The 19,406-nt window shown below is 39.4% G+C and overlaps 1 long non-coding RNA gene across 4 annotated transcripts in view; it reads right to left on the reverse strand.

Moving 5' to 3' along the window:
* The window catches only part of LOC103885393, a 72,296-nt gene that overhangs the window by 17,841 nt on the left and 35,049 nt on the right, over positions 1–19,406 (reverse strand). Inside the window, exons 4-5 of one of the 4 annotated variants that reach the window (XR_002522725.2) lie at positions 17,958–19,124; positions 6,028–6,502 (exon numbers count right to left, since the gene is read on the reverse strand). The exons of 2 other annotated variants lie outside the window; for them this stretch is intronic. This is a non-coding gene — a long non-coding RNA (uncharacterized LOC103885393). Of the gene's footprint in view, positions 1–6,027; positions 6,503–17,957; positions 19,125–19,406 lie in introns of those variants that run through there. One more of the 4 variants, XR_004183818.1, reaches the window with a different exon arrangement.

Here is a 19,406-nt window from a genome sequence, read left to right on the forward strand (position 1 = left end):
ACTGAAAAAGACAAAGCATTGCCACGCAACTAACAAAGAACTGATGTCTGTTCCTTGACCCTCCCTTTATAAGATTTCCTATTTCCTGCTGCAGCTGCTGAAATTAGGGATTCACTGACTTGAACAGTTACTATGGACTCATTTTTTATCTTCCTATGATGCCCACAACACACACACACACACACACACACACACACACACACACACACACACATATATAGAGAGAGAGAAGTACTTAACAAGCAGTGATAAAAATTTAAGACATGTTTGTTGTATGAATGATCCTTACTTAGTGGAAACTTGAGAGGATAAAACTTTTTAAAAGCTAAGATGTACATGCCTAGACCCACAAATGTGTTATTTAGCAAAGCACTTTGAAACACCAAAGTAGCACACCACAATTACAGAGTTTTGAACAGGAATGTTCCACAGACCATTAGGTTTCACCATCAATACTGTTCAATAATGAATCCAGAGAGTCCTGATTTTTCAAGTTGAAGAAAGGCCAACTTGTCTTGTCTGTGACACTTATCAGGTGTTTCCTGAATGTCATCTGCCAAAGTCTATTTTTATGCAGGCCCAGAAGTCTTTTGTTGCTAGAGCAAAGAATCATAGATCAAAATCCCAGATACAAAATGATTTAGAAAACACTAAAAGCATAAAAACTGAGAGTAACAATAGCTCTCTCATATGGTCACGGTGAAGATTAAATGAGATCATATGTTATATGCTCAGCAGAGAGCCTAGTAAGCACTCAGCAAATGTTAATAAGCATTGTTATTTTTATCAAAGTGTAGAATAGCATTTTGAAATCTCACAGAGACTGCAACTAAGCTAAAATATGCAACTCTGCTTATAAATATATACTAATGACAAGTGCTGTCTTTTAATATCCTATGATCATAAAACATCTGTCTTGGTAGAGATCCCTAGAAATAGGTCCTGAGTCAGGGAATTGGGTGCCTATGAATTACTGAGAGAGTCCTCCTCAGGAAAAACCTGTAAAAGGGAGAGGAAAGTAAGACTAGAGAGGGATAAAAGAGCAAGGACGTGGTCTCAGACAAAACCAAGCCTTGCCTTGATCCATACGAAGGTTCTGGGGCTTAAATCATACAAAATTGTTGCCTACTGAGAACCAGCCTTTTATACTCCCACATCCATGAGCCATTTGCTATGAGCTGCACCTCTTTCCTCCCACATGAAAGATGAGGGCATAATCTCTAGGGCAAGGCAGTCCCCTTCAACACGGGGTAATTCTCCAAAAGTGGAGAGGTGTATTTGTTAGCTTGGGCTGCCATAACAAAATACCACAGACGGGGCAGCTCTATTTCCTCATAGTTCGGAGAATAGAAGTTCCAGATCAAGGTCCAGCACAGGTGGTTTCTGATGAGGGCCCACTTCCTGGCTTGCAGGTTGCTGCCTTCTTGCTGTGTCCTCACATGGCAGAGAGAGAAAGAAAAAAATTCTTTCTCTTTCTCTCCGTATAAAGTCACAGCCTTATTGAATTAGGACCCCACCTCTATGATCTCATGTAGCCTTAATTACCTCCTGAAAACTCTATATCCAGATACAGTAACTTTGGGGATTAGGGATTCACCATACGAACTTTGAGGTGACACAAGTCAGTTCATAGCCAGAGGCATCTGTGACCCTTTGGCAGCCAACACTCATAGCAACTGAGGCAGGTGTACAAAGGCCAGGTATGGTAGATTGTTTACAAAAATGATGGCAATTCTTCTTTCTGTATTCATGGCCCTTTCAATATGACTTTGCAACTCCCTGTCTACTCTTTGAACCTAGACTGGCTTTGTGAATTACTGTGACCAACAAAAGGCCGAAGTGACATTGTACCACTTCTAATCTTAGAGCTCAAAAGGCTTGCTTCCACTTGCTCTCTTGGAGCTTGGATGCCACCACATGAATAAAGCTGGGTTGGCCTGCTGGATAAGAGGAATCGTCCTGGTCAATAGCAAGCCAGCCAACGACCAAACACATTAATAGAGCAGCTAGCCTCTAGTCAATCCTCAAGCTGACCACAGACACGTGAGTGAGCCCAGCAGAGATTAGCCAAGCCTGACTGGATCAGCAGAACTACCAGGCTGACTGGTAAATTTGGGAGCAATAATAAATGGCAGCTGTGTTAAGCTACTAAGCCTGGGGCGTGGAAGGGGCTTGTTAAACAGCAATAGATAACTGATACACCCAATAAAGTAAATCTGGACAGAAATATGGAGTGAATACAGGTCACCAAGCATCTTAAAGAAATAATTCATGAAATTCCTATGTAGCTAAGGAGTAGCTAGTTCTACGAGTTTTTAAAATAATATAAAAATTTAATCTGTCATCAGCAGACATATTCTTCTCAGTGAATATTGAATCAAACTCTTAGAGTCTAGTTCAATTACTGTCTAGCCTCAAGGATATAGATCTAGATTTAAAACCAATCTTGGTCTAAGGTCACTGATCTCACCTCAGCTTTCTTTCTATACCACAGTCCACAGGAGGTATAGAAGTTAAACATTGTACTCAGAAAAAGAATTTTGGAGCTTATGAACTGGCTTTTCCATTTTGTGTTTGTATAATTTGGCAAAGAACCTGTCTGAATCAATTTCCTCATGTGCCAATGAGGATAATATTCTATAACTACAAGAAAATTGTCAAGCGGCTCAAATGAAATACCAGTGTGAAAGTCTAGGTGAGGTGAGAAATGTTACACAAACATGAGTGAATTTGAGGGGACCTAATCTGTATATCCTTGGAGACCAGGAGTTCTTGTTGTATAAAGGTTCTGATACTTCCTGAGATAAAGGTAAAGTGGATTTTGAGAAACATGCTCAAAGTTTGAGCCTTTGAGATAAAGGTGGTCCCCAAGTTCTTACCCTGAAGTAGAAGAGATCTGACATGTGCCTCAGCAAGAGACTCTAATCATGAAGCAGAAAACGGCATGTTGGGACATAGCTCAGAATACTTCTGACCTGATTTGAGACATCTGTTCTAAATCCTTCAACAGAGGGAACAATAAAAAGGAAAAGTCCTGGTTATATATTGAAGTCCTAAACAAAGAGTTGGCTTTCCGGTTCACATTGGCTAACTGGATACAAAAGTTTACTCTGGGGGAAAGAAATCCCATTAAGATGACAGAAAGCCACATATAAAGTGAATCCGTAATAGATTGGGAAATTTGAAAGTGATGCCACAAATCAAATTTCTAGAGGATATAGAGTCATTGAGACTAGATTGAAAGTGGAAACTAAGAGAGCTGAGGAAGCCACAACCTCATATAGAAGAAACAGAAGGTCAAACAGAGTATGTTTTCCCAACTGTGCCCCCAAATAATCCAAAGAGCAGAACCAGTGGGAACTAGGGGAAAGAGCAGGATGAAGACCATTAGTAAGGTGACTAATTAAAGGATTTCAAAACATTTACCTCAGTGTCCACCCATGTCCCTGATGTCATGAAGGGAGTGGTTACTTCTTAGAGCTACACACTCCAGATTCGAGCCATGAGAACACCTCTCTAAAGTGAAAGTTGAGGCACAGAAAATTCCAGAGTAGCTGAGGCTGGAGAAGCAGAGCAGTACTACAACCTATCGTTACTGTGAGGGACTGGGGCTCTTGGCATTTGTGATCTCATTCATACTTCCCCTACATAAGCTCCCAGGGCTCCTATAATCAGAACCTGTTTCTGTGTCACATGAGCAGTGATTTTTTTTTCTTTTTCTTTCTTTTTTTTTGAGACAGAGTTTTGCTCTGTCACCCAGGCTGGAGTGCAATCTTGGCTCACTGCAATCTCCACCTCCCGGGTTCAAATGATTCTCCTGCCTCAGCCTCCCAAGTAGCTGGGATTACAGGCGCATGCCACTACACTTGGCTAATTTTTGGTATTTTTAGTAGAGATGGGGTTTCCCCATGTTGGCCAGGCTGATCTTGAACTCCTGACCTCAGGTGATCCACCCACCTCGACCTCCCAAAGTGCTGGGATTATAGGCATGAGTCACCACACCCAGCCTATGAGCAGTGATTTTCATTTGGGCTAGGATTCACATCTATAGCTAAGAACAGATAACCAGAATATCTAAATATTTGAGGAAAATCAACCATAAATATATCAACTATAATAACAATAACAACAACAAAGTTCTAAACTCAACAAGTAGAAAAATTAACCCCTGGGGAAATAACAAAATCCAAGCAAATGAAAGAAAACTACAAAGGAATATAAACACAAGAAATGAAACAAAACTTCAAAATAAGAATAATTAATTTCCTCAGATTGGTTTGAAGAGATACTGTGTTCAAAAGAAAATAATATATTGTAATGAAAAAGCAACAAGGGAGATCTCCAAAGTAAAAAATATGATCACCATCTATTAGCGGCTCAAACAGAAAAATGCACACAGCTAAAGAGTCAAATAGGCAGCAAATAGAGCCAAGTGATTCTCCTACTCTGTAGTCCAGAAGGACAAAGAGGCAAAAAACATAGGGGAAAACCTAAAGAACATGAGGAAGAGACCCAGAAGAATATTTATCCATTTATTAGGCATTCTAAAAAACAGAAGAGAGGGGATGAAGGAGAAGAAATAAAAACAATAATGGAGTAATATGTCCTTATCAGATCTTCAGATGAAAAACCTCAAATCAAAAACAAAAACAAAGCCCATTAGGCTTATCTTGAGGAAATTTTGGAAAAAACAATAAAGAGACTATCCTAAACCACTTCACAGAAACAAAGGGTATACCAATAGGAAACAGAATCAGATTAACATTGAACTTCTTACCTGCAAGTACAGTTGCTAGAATATAAAGGAACAATATCATTACAATACTGGAGAAAGGTCATTTTGAATCTAGAATTCTATACCTAGCCAAACCCTCACTAAAAGAAAAGAACAAGGTAAAGATTTGGGGAGCGTGTCCTTACACAGAAAAGGTACCATTAAAAAAAAAAAGAAAACCTTTCTAAAAGATGATATAAATACATATATGTAATATTATAATAAATACGTTTTACCTAATACACATTAAAAGAACAGTATACTCTAAAGTAAGAGAATATACATTCTTCTTAAGATCCATAGAATATTTACAAAAATTGACCACATACCTATGCATACAAACACATACATTCACACACACGCTTTTGATACATTTCAAAATGCAGAATTTATTTCAGCAACAATTTTCTTTTCTGTTTTTTTTTTTTTTTCTTTTCTTTGAGATGGAGTCTTGCCTTGTCATCCAGGCTGGAGTGCAACGACGTGATCTCAGCTCACTGAAACCTCTGCCTCCCGGGTTCAAGCGATTCTCCTGCCTCAGCCTCCTGAGTAGCTGAGATTACAGGTGCGCGCCTCCATGCCCAGCTAATTTTTGTAGTTTTGGTAGAGACGGGATTTCACCATGTTGGCCAGGCTGGTCTCAAACTCCTGACCTCAGGTGATCCGCCCACCTCGGCCTCCCAAAGTGCTGGGATTACAGTTGTGAGCCACCGCGCCCTGCCCTTCAGCAACAATTTTCTAACTCCAATGAATAATAAATTAGCAAGGAAAGAGGAGCAAAAATTATTCCATTTGCTTAAAAATTGTTAAACATCTTTCTATAATAAATCATGAGTAAAGTCAAAAGTAAAAACCAATGTATAAACAAATTGGAGCTGAAAGAAAAGGAGAACAAGATTCATAGGATGTGGTCAAAGCAATGAAACGGAAGAGTTCCCTGATTCCCCTTGCAGGGCATGCGACAGGGGTGTGGCTCACCTGTTCAGTAGCCCCTCTGCTGAAACCCCTTGCGAGAGGGGGAGCATGCAGATGGGCAAGTGCAGAGGCTGGGGTGAGGGCTTTGGGCTCTGGCCTTGGGTAGCGTCTACAGGTGGGTGTTACAAAGCTCTTTCAGCTTGGCCACCATAAACTACTGGAGTGTTAACCAGCTCAGTGGACCCTCTGCCTTTTCAGAAGAGCAAAGGACCAGGGGACAGCTTTCTGTATCCCGAGCATTTGTCCAGCATTCCGGAAAAATCGGGTCACACACTGACTCGAAGGATAAATGCGAGGTTTTATTGAGCGGTGGAAGTGGCTTTCAGCAGGATGGATGGGGAGCTGGAAGGGTGGGGATGGATGAAGTGGGAAGGTGATCTTCACCTGGAGTCGGGCCGCCCAGGGGCTGGACTCCGCTCTGACTGCCTCCAGCCAAACATCTCTCGGTGTCCAGGCGTCCCTCCTCTTGTCTCTTCCTCTGCTGCGTTGTTTTGCTGTCAGTCGGCTTGCCTCCTCGTCTCCTCACCTGCCGGTGTGCTCTGGAGCTTGGGGTTTGGGGTTTATATGGGGGCAGGATAGGGGGCGTGGCCGGTCAAAAGGCAACTTTTTGGGTCCCAAACAGAAATGCCTGTTCTCATTTAGGGTTGCGGGTATCCAGGCTTGAGGGTGGGGCCTTTGCCAAGCAACCGCCCTCTTCTACTCAGTATTTCTGTCTCCTGTTCGTGTCAGCAATACATAGAAGAAAATCCATTCCTAAAAACATTTATAAGAGAACAATAAAACTGAAAACGAAGTATTTGTGAAACCACCTTTGCAAAAATCATTATCAGTGAGAAAATTATGACAGTGAAAGAGATCAGAGCTAACTGCTTTTGTAAAGCTCATGGAAAACCATCAGCTTTGGGGAAGGAGAGGAGCCTGAATCCTGCTAAGGTCCAGACATGAACGACTGTCAGGCGGTGTTCCAGAGGTTGTAAGACATGCAACTTCCCCCTTTACTCCTACAAATAACACCACTACTGGAGACTGGTCTTTTGAGATATCTTTCCAAGTTTCTTTGCGTGTCTGACACCCATGACTCCACTTGGGATCCCCCAAGCCTGCTCCTGTGGCCCCAACCAGAAGCTACTCAGCCAGCAGAAGGACAGTTTCCACCCCCTATTAATTCATCTCTGACTCAACCAATCAGCCGCAAGCCTAGCCACCCTCACCCTTTTTCCCAAAAATGCCTTTGAAATACTTTTAACCTAAAGCCTTTGCAGGATAATGATTTGAGTACTAACTCTATCTCCCACATGGTGTGGCTGGCCTCATGTCTATTAAACTCTTTCTCTACTACAATGCCATGGTCTGTCTTTGTGCAGCACGCAGGAAAAACCCCTCCAGCAGTTACATTTCAACTAAGAAGGTTCATAAGGGAATATAAATACAAATAAATAAAGAATAAAAGAAGACAACTATAAAATAGAAAACTAGAAGATTAATAAGGCTTTGATTAACAAACTAATACTGTCTTTTTAAAAGACAAATAAATTAGTTAAATCTTCAGCAAATATACAAACAGGGAAGTCAGCACTTCTGTAAAGACAGGCACAAAGGAACAATCAGGATCTTATAAGCTGAATTATCTGAACTATGTTTATTCTGAAGGCCGGGGGGAGCCATTCTAGGGATTTCTGAGGAAAGGAATGGCCATGGTCAGATCTGTGGTTTTGGGAGCAATCCCTCTTGTAGATATGAGGAAGGAGGAGAGGAGAATGAAGTTGGAGATACCAGCAAGTAGGCTTTGCAAGAGCCCAAATAAAGCAGTGGCAGCAGGGATAGAAGGCATGAGAAGGATTCTAGAGATGTTTATAGTGAATAAAGTATAGGCTTTGGTGACTAATTAAATGGCAGAAATAAGGAAAACAGAAGAGAAGCAGATTTGGAGGGTAAAGACAAGTTGATGTTTGAACATGTTGAAACGGAGTTATCCCTAAGTCATCTAGATAGAGATGGAACATGGGCTTCAGACATTCAGATAGGCAGCTTGGAGAAGGTCTGGATTAGATACCTCAATTTGGGTTTTATCTGGGTCTAAGATTAATTAATGGTAGGTCCAAGAATAGATTTCATCTTTCATGCCAATTTGGATCAGTTTGCAGTGTCATATTGAAGACACATGTTCAGAAGGACTGTGAGGCCAAGTCAAGGATGGGCAGGAATGAGTACCAGGACAAATCAGCAATACATGCCATGGGCCTAGGCCAGAGGTGCAGTGGCAGGCAGGCAGCACATTGCCCGACCCTGTGATAAACAGAGTTGAACTCATGGTCAAGTTTGTCTGCAAATAGCATGAAGCATATGAAGAAAATCATGATCAAGAGGAATCCAATGATTCACCAATATTTAAGAAGTAGATAAAAGAAGGTTCGTCTTAGGATAGCTTCAGCAATTTTTATCAACCTGGGTTTTTAAGCATTTCACCCTTTTCACAAGGAGTCAGAAAGTTTTGCCCAGGTTGTACCTGTAAAGTAATGAGGCAATTTGAAAACTATGTGTATCAATTGACTTCACTGCTTCCCAACTTTTATTAATACAGAATTCCTATTCATTGTCTCTTGCCTTTAACTGAAGCCTCTTATGTTTGTGATCTAGTAACTATGGTCCTAAACTAATATCCAAAACAAATGCTCTCTTTGGCTATCCTTAATATGCTGCATTGATTTTTTTTTCTCCATTCAATAAAGACAAAAATAGCCTGCTATCCTTATTAAATTTAAATTAGATTAAAAATGTATGTACTAATGCTGAGTTCTTAGGGATAAGATGGCCTAAATCAGAAGTCAGAGAAAACTTTCATAAATATCCAGAACATAAAGTCGACCTGACCATTATAGTATTCCAGAGTCTTAACATGTGGCTCATGAATGAGAAAGTATTTTGATTGTATTATGCTGTCCTAAGAAAGGCTTTGTACTGGAAGTCAGCATGTGTTTTAGTTTGCAATGTGTCAGTAAAGGCTGTGAAACTTTGAATTAGGTAATTAGTTTTTGGGGTGATCAACTTATTCCCAGTTGCCTGCGACTTTCCCAGTTGTAGCACTGAAAGTGCTGCATCCCAGGAAACATCTTACTTAGCCCAGGGCAAACCAGCATGATTGGTTGGACACCATATTGGTTGCTATCTCTGAACCTTAATTTCCTCATTTGTAAAATGGGATAACTGAATTAAATAATCTGTAAAATCCCAGTCGACTCTAAAATTCTAGACACAAATAAATTACATAGGCAAAAAGGTGGCTCCTTGCATAATACAATTTTTCCTGCAACAAAAGGCCAACTATTCAAATATATTGCCTCCGTTACATAGTATAGTATTTTAAATCCCGGTGATTTAATCCCACAAGATTACACAAGTGGGTCACACCCTGACTAACATGGTAGGATTAACATTTTTCAGGGATCTAAAGCTAGGGGAAACTAGGAAACAAGGAAGCAAGGGGCACTGCCTGTGCCAGATGAATGCCCCATTTTGGGACTAAGAAACTTCCACTTCACAGTTCTGCCCATCCTGGCCTGGACAACGTCAGATCCCTTTCGTTTTATTTGGTGGCCATCAACAACAAAGGTCCTGAATAGAGATCAGCCTCCAATCAGAATGAAAGCAGGGCTTTGTCAAGCCCTGAATACAACATGCAGTGACCTGGTTTGTATAGGGCTGGTCAAAATAAAAGGGAATCTTTCTCTAGCAGAGACCAAGTGGTTGCTTATCTCTAGGACTCCCAATGTGAAGTCATTCAGAAAAATAGCAGGTCCCAAAGAGTGTATGTAGTTGTTTTCACTGCCCTGCTTCTTCCTGTCAAAACTCAGTGTCAGACAATTTTCAACTGCTTCTGAGAGACAAGCAGTTCTCAATAGGGCATTCCGAGTTTTACTAGTATCATCTCTCTGAAAGACATTTTACAGCACCAAAAGAAAACTGACTTGTGATCTTCTGATAAAGTTTGTTAAATCTGAAAATGTTTTCTATAGGAAAATAATAAAGGAAAACTAAATGTGGAGCATTAGGAGTCCATGGTTCATGCTTCACAGACACTGACTTGTTGAGCCAGCTTAATGACTGACAGTTGAGTCAGATGCTCTTACCTGAACTTCTCTGACAGAAAAACAAAGGCTATAGTGTATTTTCAAGTAACTGAATTGTGGTTAAAATACCTGGCAAAGTGCAGGTGAATGTACCTTTAAAAGAATGTGAGATGGATTCACAGATGCATCCAGTTCCAGGAAGAGAAGAACATAATTTAATAATTAGCATCCAGTACATTAAAATTTTAAAATATGGAAGACAGAAGCTAACAGCAATCCTTTTTCTATAGAGAACCAAATAAAAAGTAGGTTTAAATTTATCATGTTTCTTTCCTGCTTAAACATAGCCTCCTACATCCCACACAACAAATTCCAAGTTCCTTGGACCAATTATATTCAAGTTTTGCCACTGTTTATTCCACCCCAGATTTCCAAACTTATCTCCCATTTCTGAACAGAAAGCTTGCTCTCTAACCCTTCTCTGCTAACCATCATTCCCAAGTACCATGAGTCTTTCCACCTCAGTGCCTCATCTGTGCTGTGCCTTCAACCTGGCCTGCCCTCCCCACTTTTGTCTTCCTTTTGGTATCATATTTATCCTCCAGTCTCTATCCCTTCACAAAATTTTTCCTGAGTGTTCCAGCCTACACTGATTTCTCCTGCTTCTGAATTCTTACAGCACATATTGTCAAGTACTTGTATTAGGCACTTAATAACCTATTGTGTTAGCTGTTTTTTCACACACATGTCTTGTCTCAACTAGACGCTTACAGCCTTGAGGGCAGTGCTTTTTATACCATGCATTCCCCTACAACGTTATTAAATTGAACAGTACAATTTCCTGAGTCCTGAATTAGGTCACAAGAACATGCCCTTCCCTGGAGATTAGGAGACTTGCCCATTGGCCTGAAACAATTTAAAAGAAGAATAATTGAAGTTGGAGGGATAATAATAGACTCTAGAGGATAATAATAGAAAATAGATAGATAATAACAGATGATAATAATAGACTCCAGGAAGATTCTAAAAGTCTAAAATTAGATACAACTGACAAGCCACTTGTCCCGAGCCAAGCAGAAAATAGGATGGAAAATGTGGCAATAGCCATTGACTAAGGTGTGAAAATATTTAGCCAAGTAATCAATTGGGTTATAGTTGTGATGTCAAACACTGATTCAGAAGTATTACATTATTAACTTTTTGTAGTGAATTGACATAGTCAGCTAGTATTAAAGAATGATTAGATTCAGGGGTCTACTGCAAATCAAGCCAAAGCTAGAGTAAGTTCAATTTCCTCCTTTTTCTTTCTTCTTATTAAATTTATCTCCACAAGAGACTGTGTTTTGGCAGAATAATTGGGTGTATTTATGGCAAACGTGAGGGAAAATTAGAATCTGCATCGAATTTCAAATGATGAAATTTGCTCAGTGACTACTGGCAAATTTTAGTTAAGACATGAAGACATGAGCAATATGAGAGATACCAAAGTTTAGAAATGATACTTCTCAATACTCTGGTAGCTCATATGGGATATGTTATTCCTCCAGAGCCCCTTCGGGATGCCAGATGTCTTGCTTTCTCTCTCCCTTTCTTCCTCTATTTTTTGGTATCTCATCTTCTACAAGATATATAGAGCTGTGCTTCTAGGTGAAAGTAAATGTAATATGCAATCCATGCCAAATGTAAAACAGTTACCATTGAGAAAGCATTTTTCCAAAGGAGAGGAACTAACTTATCAGTAGGAAGTAATTACTTTCAAGACAGCACAATTGATTAAATTTTGTAAAATTGCTGGACCTACGTATGAGAGAGTATAGAGAAACTTGGAGTTCATAGGACTCTAGAACAACTTCTCTGGCACGGTTCCAAAAATGGATTTCTAATCCTTCTTCTGATAGTTAAAATGTCCACAACCTTAGACTAGGGCTAGGTCAACCATACCTATGTAAAAATTCCTATAGAAAAAGAAATGGTGCTTCAGTCATTTCATTGCCCATAATCAGACAATTCTACCACCACTTAACACATTTGTTTTCAGGAGCTCCATGTCCTTCCATTCCATCAGCCCTCCTCTGACCCTGAATTCCTTCCTCCTCAGGATAGACTTACGTCTGCCATTTCTGTGATGGTCTTTCTGACATCTGAGATTCCACCACCTGTCCTATTATTTTGTCCACCTTTTCAATACCCAACTCTACACTAACCCTTTCTCCCTCCTTCTCTGATAGGGAGCCATTGCAGACGTCTGGTCAGTGAACCAAAGGGTCACCTTAGAAATCACTGCCCTTAATTTCTGATCTATAGTCCTTACCCTCCCTTATCTCTTGCAGACTTTCATAGCCATCCATGATCCTCAAGCTCCCAGCTCAATCAATGCTTGTCTCAGTCTTTGCAGCTACTTCTCCTATACTTTACTCACATGAGAAAAAGCCATAGACATAGACTGGGAGAAACTATTCACATAAATATTTCTAATTTAGGGTTTGTGTCTATAATATATAAAGTATTCATAAAGTCAATAAAAAGATAGATAAATCCATTGGGGGGTTTTTTGTTTGTTTTTCTTTCCTTTTTCTTTTTTAGAAGACAGGCTCTCTCTGTCACCCATGCAGGAATGCAGTGGTGCCATCATAGCTCACTGCAGCCTCAAACTCCTGGGCTCAAGTGATTCTCCCACCTTAGCCTCCCAAGTAGCTGGGACTACAGGGTACATGACCGGTTATTTATTTATTTATTTTGGTATATACAGACACTCAATTACTCAAGCTTGTCTCAAATTCCTGGCTCTAAGAGATCCTCCCGCTTGGGCCTCCCAAAGTGTTGGTATTACAGGCATGAGCCACCGTACCCAGCCCGTAAATCCGTTTTTAAAAAACAAAAGTTTGACCAGATACTACACAAAAGAAGATATGCAAATAGGGAATAAGAACGTGAACAGGTGCTCAAAATAATTAATCATTAAATAAATATAAAGTACAAACTATAATGTGACACCTTGTCACACCCACTCAAAATAAATAGAATAAAAAAGACTGGCATAACTGGTGGTAGGAATGTAAATTAATACAGCCATTATGGAAAACAGTATGGAGGTTCCTCAGAAAACATAAAATAGAATTACCATATGATTCAGCATTCTGCTTTTGGGCATATATCCAAAGCAATTGAAATCAGTGTGTTAAAGAGATATCTGTACTCCCACATTCGTTGGAGTATTATTTGCAATACCTAAAATATGGAAGCAACCTAGGTATCCATCATTAGATAAATGGATTTTTAAAAGGTGATGTATAGGCACAATGGAATACTATGCAACCTCAAAACAGAAGGAAATTCTGTCATTTGGGACAACATGGATGAACCTGGAGGACACTGTGCTAAGTAAATAAGCCAGGCACAGAAAGACAAATGCCACATGATCTCACTCATATGTGGAATCTAAAAAAGTTGAACTCATAGAAGCTGAGAGTAGAATGGTGGTCACCACGGGCTGGGGATGTTGGTGGACAGGGAAAGAGGAGATGTTGATCAAAGGATACAAAGTTTCCATTAGACTAGAGGAATAAGTTTTAGTCACTTATTGCCTACAATGTTGATTAGAATAATGTGTTTTATATTTCAAAATTGCTAAAAGAGTAGAGTTTTAATGTTTTTATCACAAAAATGCTAAGTATGTGAGGTGATGAATTTGTTAATCCACTTGATTTAATTATTCCACAAGGTAAACATACTGCATATCAAAATACCAGGTCGTATACCATAAATATATACAATAATTACTTGTCAATTAAAAATAAAATTTAGTATAAAAAGGCTAGCATAGAAAATATTGGCGAGGATGTAGAACAACTAGAATTCTCAAATGTTGCTAATGGAATATAAATACTATTTTGAAGAATGTTTTGGCAGTTTCTTACAAAGTTAAATAGAAACTTATCCTATGACCCAGAAATCCCATTCAAGGTCCTCACCCAAGAGAACTGCGGGAAAAAAATTGTCCACAAAAAGAATTGTATAAGAAAACTTTATTAGAGTAATTAAAACCTAGAAACAGCCCAAATGTCCATCAATAACTGAATGGATAAACAAATTGTGGTATAGCTATACAATGGATCCTACTCAGAATTAAAAAGAAACAAATTATTGATATACTCAATAATATGGATTAATCTCAAAAATAATATTTAGAAGAAAAAAACCAGAAAGTACATACTATCTGATTCCACTTATATGAAGACCAAGAACAAGCACATCTAATCCGCAGTGAGAGAAATGAGAAAAGTGATGGTTCTCTGGTACTGGGGAAGGAAAGAATTGACTGGAGGAACAAAGGAAACTTTCTGGGATGATAGAAGCATTATCTATCTTAACAGAAGTGTAGATGCCATAACTGTATGCATTTGTCAAAATTCACTAAACTGAAAATTTAACGTCTACCAATTTTATTATATGTAAATTACATCTCTAGTTTTTTTTTTTTTTTTGACAGAGTCTTGCTCTGTCACCCAGGCTGGAATACAGTGGCTTGATCTCTGCTCACTGCAAACTCTGCCTCCCAGGCTCAAGCGATTCTCCTGCCTCAGCCTGCTGAGTAGCTGGGATTATAGGCACCCACTACCATGCTCGGCTAATTTTTATATTTTTAGTAGAGACAGGGTTTCACCATGTTGGCCAGGGTGGTCTCGAACTCCTGACCTCAGGTGATCCACCCGCCTTAGCCTCCCAAAGTGCTGGGATTACAGGCTTGAGCCACCGCACCCAGCTTATACCTCTATTTTTTTTAAAAAAATAACCCAAAAGCAGAAAAAAGTGAAAATGTGTGTATCTCTATACATTCCTCAAAGATTGCATCTGGGTTTTATTTATAGAATATCTTACATTCAATGGTTCACACTCTATAGGTACTTTATAAAACTTGATAAATTGTTGATTTCAAGGTATACTCTTACGAACTAAACTGTTGCAGCCTTCAAAAAGGATTTACTGGGGAGTCTAGCATTGCTATGTTTGAAAGTATCAATATTCAAGTCAAGAAATGAACTTTTTTTTTCTTTGTAGTCATTGAAGGCTAGTAAAAACCAAGCCACTTAAAGAAACAAGTAAATGTTAAGCTCTGGGATGACCTAGCCATGTTGATCTGTTCACTTACTGTGTTTCTAAAGCCCAGCACATAGCTGAATGCCTCGTAGGCACTTAATGTTTATGGAATAAATGAACAAGTCAGGATGGGTAGAAAAAAGAAGACAATAGAGTTATCAGAAGAGAAAAAAGAGGTATGATTCCTAAAGATAGTTACTCTGGCAATAAAATAATTAATATTAGACCTATAATTATATTATATTGACCATATTATGAATTTTGCATCATTGTCACCTCCTAAATATGTTATAGAAGGAAGTGAGTGCTGGATAATAGGAATGGTATTGGATTCACCATGCATGAAAAATTCAAAGTTGATTTTAGGCACCTAGGACTGAGACAGGAATAATAGAAAGATCTTTAGAATTTTTTCTGTATAAATTAATGTGTATTTTTCAATTGACACATAATAATTTCACATATTTATGGGGTACAAGTGTGTTGTTTCAGTGCATATATATGTTGTTTAATGATCAAATCAGGGTAATAACCATATTCATCACCCTAAACATTTATCATTTCTTAGTGGTGATAACATTAAAAATCTCTTCTAGCTATCTTGAAATATACACTACATCGTGCTTTGCTATAGTCACCCTTCTGTGTACTAGAACACTAGAACTAACTCTTCCTTTCTAACTATAACCTAAATGCCCATTGGAAGGCACATGGATGAACCTGGAGGACAGTATGTGAAGTGAAATAAGCCAGGTACAGAAAAACAAACATCAAATGATCTCACTCATATGTGGAATCTAAAAAAGTTTATTTCATGGAAGGAAAGGTAGAACAGTGGCTACCAGAGGCTGGGGAGCGTAGGAGAGAGAGGGGACCAGAAGAGGTTGGTCAACAAGTTCCAAGTTACACTTAGAATTCTTATTAAGCTTGATAATCATATTATGAAGGTTCAGGGTTCATAATTTAGTCTGCTATCATCCGCACAGAAAACACGTTAGGTCACCTATAAATTATACTACAATCTTCTCTCGAGTTATTATGGTATGTTATTCTAACTAAAGGCAAACGTATTTTACTTTGTCTGGGATCTACCAAGATCTTCAGTGCTGGGAAGTGTTACCGGTGGAGGGTGTCCAGGCTCTTGGCATTTTGAACAAAGAATTGGACAAAACACACCAACAAAGCAAGGAAACAATAAGGCAACAAAAGCAGAGATTTGTTGAAAATGAAAGTACACTCCACAGGGTGGGGGCACGCCTGAGCATAGGGGCTCATGAGCCCAGTTACAGAATTTTCTGGGGCTTAAATACCCTCTAGAGGCTTCCATTGGTTACTTGTTGTGTGTCCTATGTAAATGAAGAGGCTAAAGTGAGGTTGCAAAGTCATTTATTAGTGTACACCCTATGTAAATGAAGAGGCTATTTCCTGTCATAGCTGATGTGTTTCCGTTTGATTTCGATCTAGGAAGTCCTTAGGTTCCCTGCCTCCAGGCCCTATTCTCCTGCCTCAGAAGCACGGCCCTCATTTTTCTACACCCCAATCTGTATCAAACTATCTCAAAGAGCATTCCAGTTTTTAAGAAAAGTTTTCAGAGAAATATTCTTTAAAAAAAACTCTAAAATAAAAATCTCTTGAATTTAACATTGGCAGAATGAAGAAGGGGTATCTCTAAACCTGTCATTCTCAGAAATTCTTGTATAAACATATTAGTAAGACAGAAAAAAGGAAGAAGACTGGAGCAGAATTCAATGGAATGGAAATTAAAATAGCAGGAATAGTAAAAAAAGATAAATAAAGACAAGAATAAAAGAAGATGACAGGCAAAAGGAAGACATGTGAGGTAGCCATGGAAATGAGATACAAACACAGTCAACATCCGTCTTCATATGACTACTTATTATGGCCCTGCAGGAGGCAGAAAGAGAGAAGACAAATGGGACTTCATATTTGCTTTATCTTTAAACTCCCATTCCTAAATCTGGCCTTACTACCGCTTGTTTTAAGGGGAAAACATTTTACTAAAGGCCTTCTTTCCATTGTTCAAATCTCCAAGACATTTTACAGAAATGAAACAATGGTGCTAAACTTTTGGGTGACAGTAGGAAGGGAAACAAGAAAACAAGGGAGAGCTTATTTCCCAGTCTAGGGAACTTTGCTTCAGTTCTGGCTGAGTGTCCTGTTTGGGATGTAACATTTTTTTCTGAATGTAGACTTCATCATGCTGGTAGTTCAGAACAATACACTGTAAGCAGCAGTGGCAGCTTCGAGCCCCTGCTCTCAGGACTCTGCTGCAGGTGCTTTAACAGGCAGTTCCATCCTTCTTCCCCTCCCTCCCTCCCTCCCTCCCTCCCTCCCTCCCTCCCTCCTTCCTTCCTTCCTTCCTTCCTTCCTTCCTTCCTTCCTTCCTTCCTTCCTTCCTTCCTTCCTTCCTTCCTTCCTTCCCTCCTTCCTCCCTCAACCCCTCGCTCCTTCCCTTCATTCCTTCTTTTTTAAAATTAAAGCGTATTTTCAAAATACTTTCCACTGCAAGGCTCAGCTGGGATGAAGATCAGACCCAGAGGCAGCGACACAGGTGCCTCCACTCTTCCAGTGAGCTTCCTAAGGCCTGCCTCACTGATCCCCACTTCACTTCTTTCCCAATGCCTCCCTTCCTCTTCAGTCCCAAAAAGGATCTGATGTTGCATTCAAGCAAAACATTCAAAGGCATTTCAATCCCATTTCGGAAGCCACTCCTTTTTTTCTGTAAAAGATACTTTAAGCTCCATATGTATGTTTTTTAAGAAGCAAGTTTTCTTAAAATCTGAATCTTTAGTAATGGTTAATTCGAATCCTTCCTTCTCTTAATAAAAATTCTGAAAAGGCTGCCTTCGCTAACCTCACAACAGCTACATATTACCTACAGTGTTTCATATTATTTAATTAGGCTTTGCTTCAGCCTCCACAACACCTTAGTCGATTTGGCGTTTATTTCATATCCACAAATGCCAGAATTATCTCAGAGTATTTAACACACATGCAGAAATATCTGCAAGGGAATGTTTTACCTGCAGAGGAACAGTCAGTACAAATTCAGTACATTTTCATCCTCTATGCCCTAGGGCAAATCTTCTTTTTCAGGCTTTTTCCCTCTCCATTATGCTTGAAAGAAGAGAGCAGAGCATTGCGTTGCCTATTCAAAAATGGGGACAGAGCTTCAGGTTAAATGGGTGGAGGAAAAGGTAAACTATTACTGAATGCCCACTATGTACAAGACATTGATGCTAGGTGTTTTATCTGTATTTTAAAATTTAATCCTCACAATCTCCTCATGAGGTAAATATAATTATTTCTATTTTCCAGATGATAGTACTGGAGCAGAGAGAGTGTACATGTTAGGCAGTTAAGAGTTCTATCAGATTCCATTACACTACCGACTTCCTTGCTTCACCAGATTGTTCATATCAAACCCAAACAAGTAGCTATGACAACCCTAGGAGAACCGAAATCTGGTCCTTCCTTGGTTGGTGATTTCACAAAGGTTATGACAATGAGCAGATAGCCCCTTCCTCTTCTGAGTAGAGTGATGTCACAGTGCAGGCATACCACCTGAATCACCTGTGTGCCGAGGTCACCAAGGACACAAGCATTGGGGTTAAATAGCTGTCTAGGTCCCAGTTGGCTATGTGACCTTGGGGTTGTTTGTGCATTTATTCATTCATGCATGCATGCATAGTTCAGTCTACGAGTATTTATTGAGCACCTATTATGTGCCAACCATACTAGATTTTGAGAAAACAGCAGTAAACAAAACAAATTAGGCCATCACAGAGTCTACATAGTCAGGGAATGTAAAACATTATGCCTCTACTTCCTTCTCGTGTGAAGTGGAAGTAACAGAACCTCCCTCATGAGGTTGTGCTAAAGATTAACTAAGTTAATCTGGGATTTTTTTTTTTAACTTTAAAATGCCCATCCTTAGTACAAATTGAACTAAAATCAATATAGGTGATAACAGCGGGAGTTTTGGTACATAGAAATGGGGTGAGAAGGAACAACTGTCCCCGAAAGTGCCGGGAGAAATTTCCTGTCATGTTTAGTTGAGAGGAGAAGGCTCTGATGTGGGCTGCCAGGCTGCCATTCATTTAAGTGCTGATGCAAATGTTAGGCTGAATTCAAGGTCTCAGTTTCCTGCACATTTCAGTGTGCAAAGTAGTCCTCGGGTTTATTTTTGCCTGGTACAGAAAATAAAGGAAAGTACAGGTGTTACAGTAATTATTTTAAATAACCCAAGCTTAAGCTTAAGAGAGAGCTTATCTATAATACCTTTTGAAAATCAGACTTTTTTTTTCCTGTCTCTCTCTCTTTTGGAAAGCTGGAGTAGTATCTAATCTGCCTTCTAAGGTTCAAGAGTTAATAATAGTGCACAGAACAAAGATTTGATTGGTTAATGGTTTCCTACCCATTCCAAGGAGTTTCTAGACTCCACGGGTCATGGGTGCCAATATAGACAGCAC

The sequence above is a fragment of the Papio anubis genome, chromosome 5 (genome assembly GCF_008728515.1).
Source record: "Papio anubis isolate 15944 chromosome 5, Panubis1.0, whole genome shotgun sequence".
Taxonomy (NCBI): domain Eukaryota; kingdom Metazoa; phylum Chordata; class Mammalia; order Primates; family Cercopithecidae; genus Papio; species Papio anubis.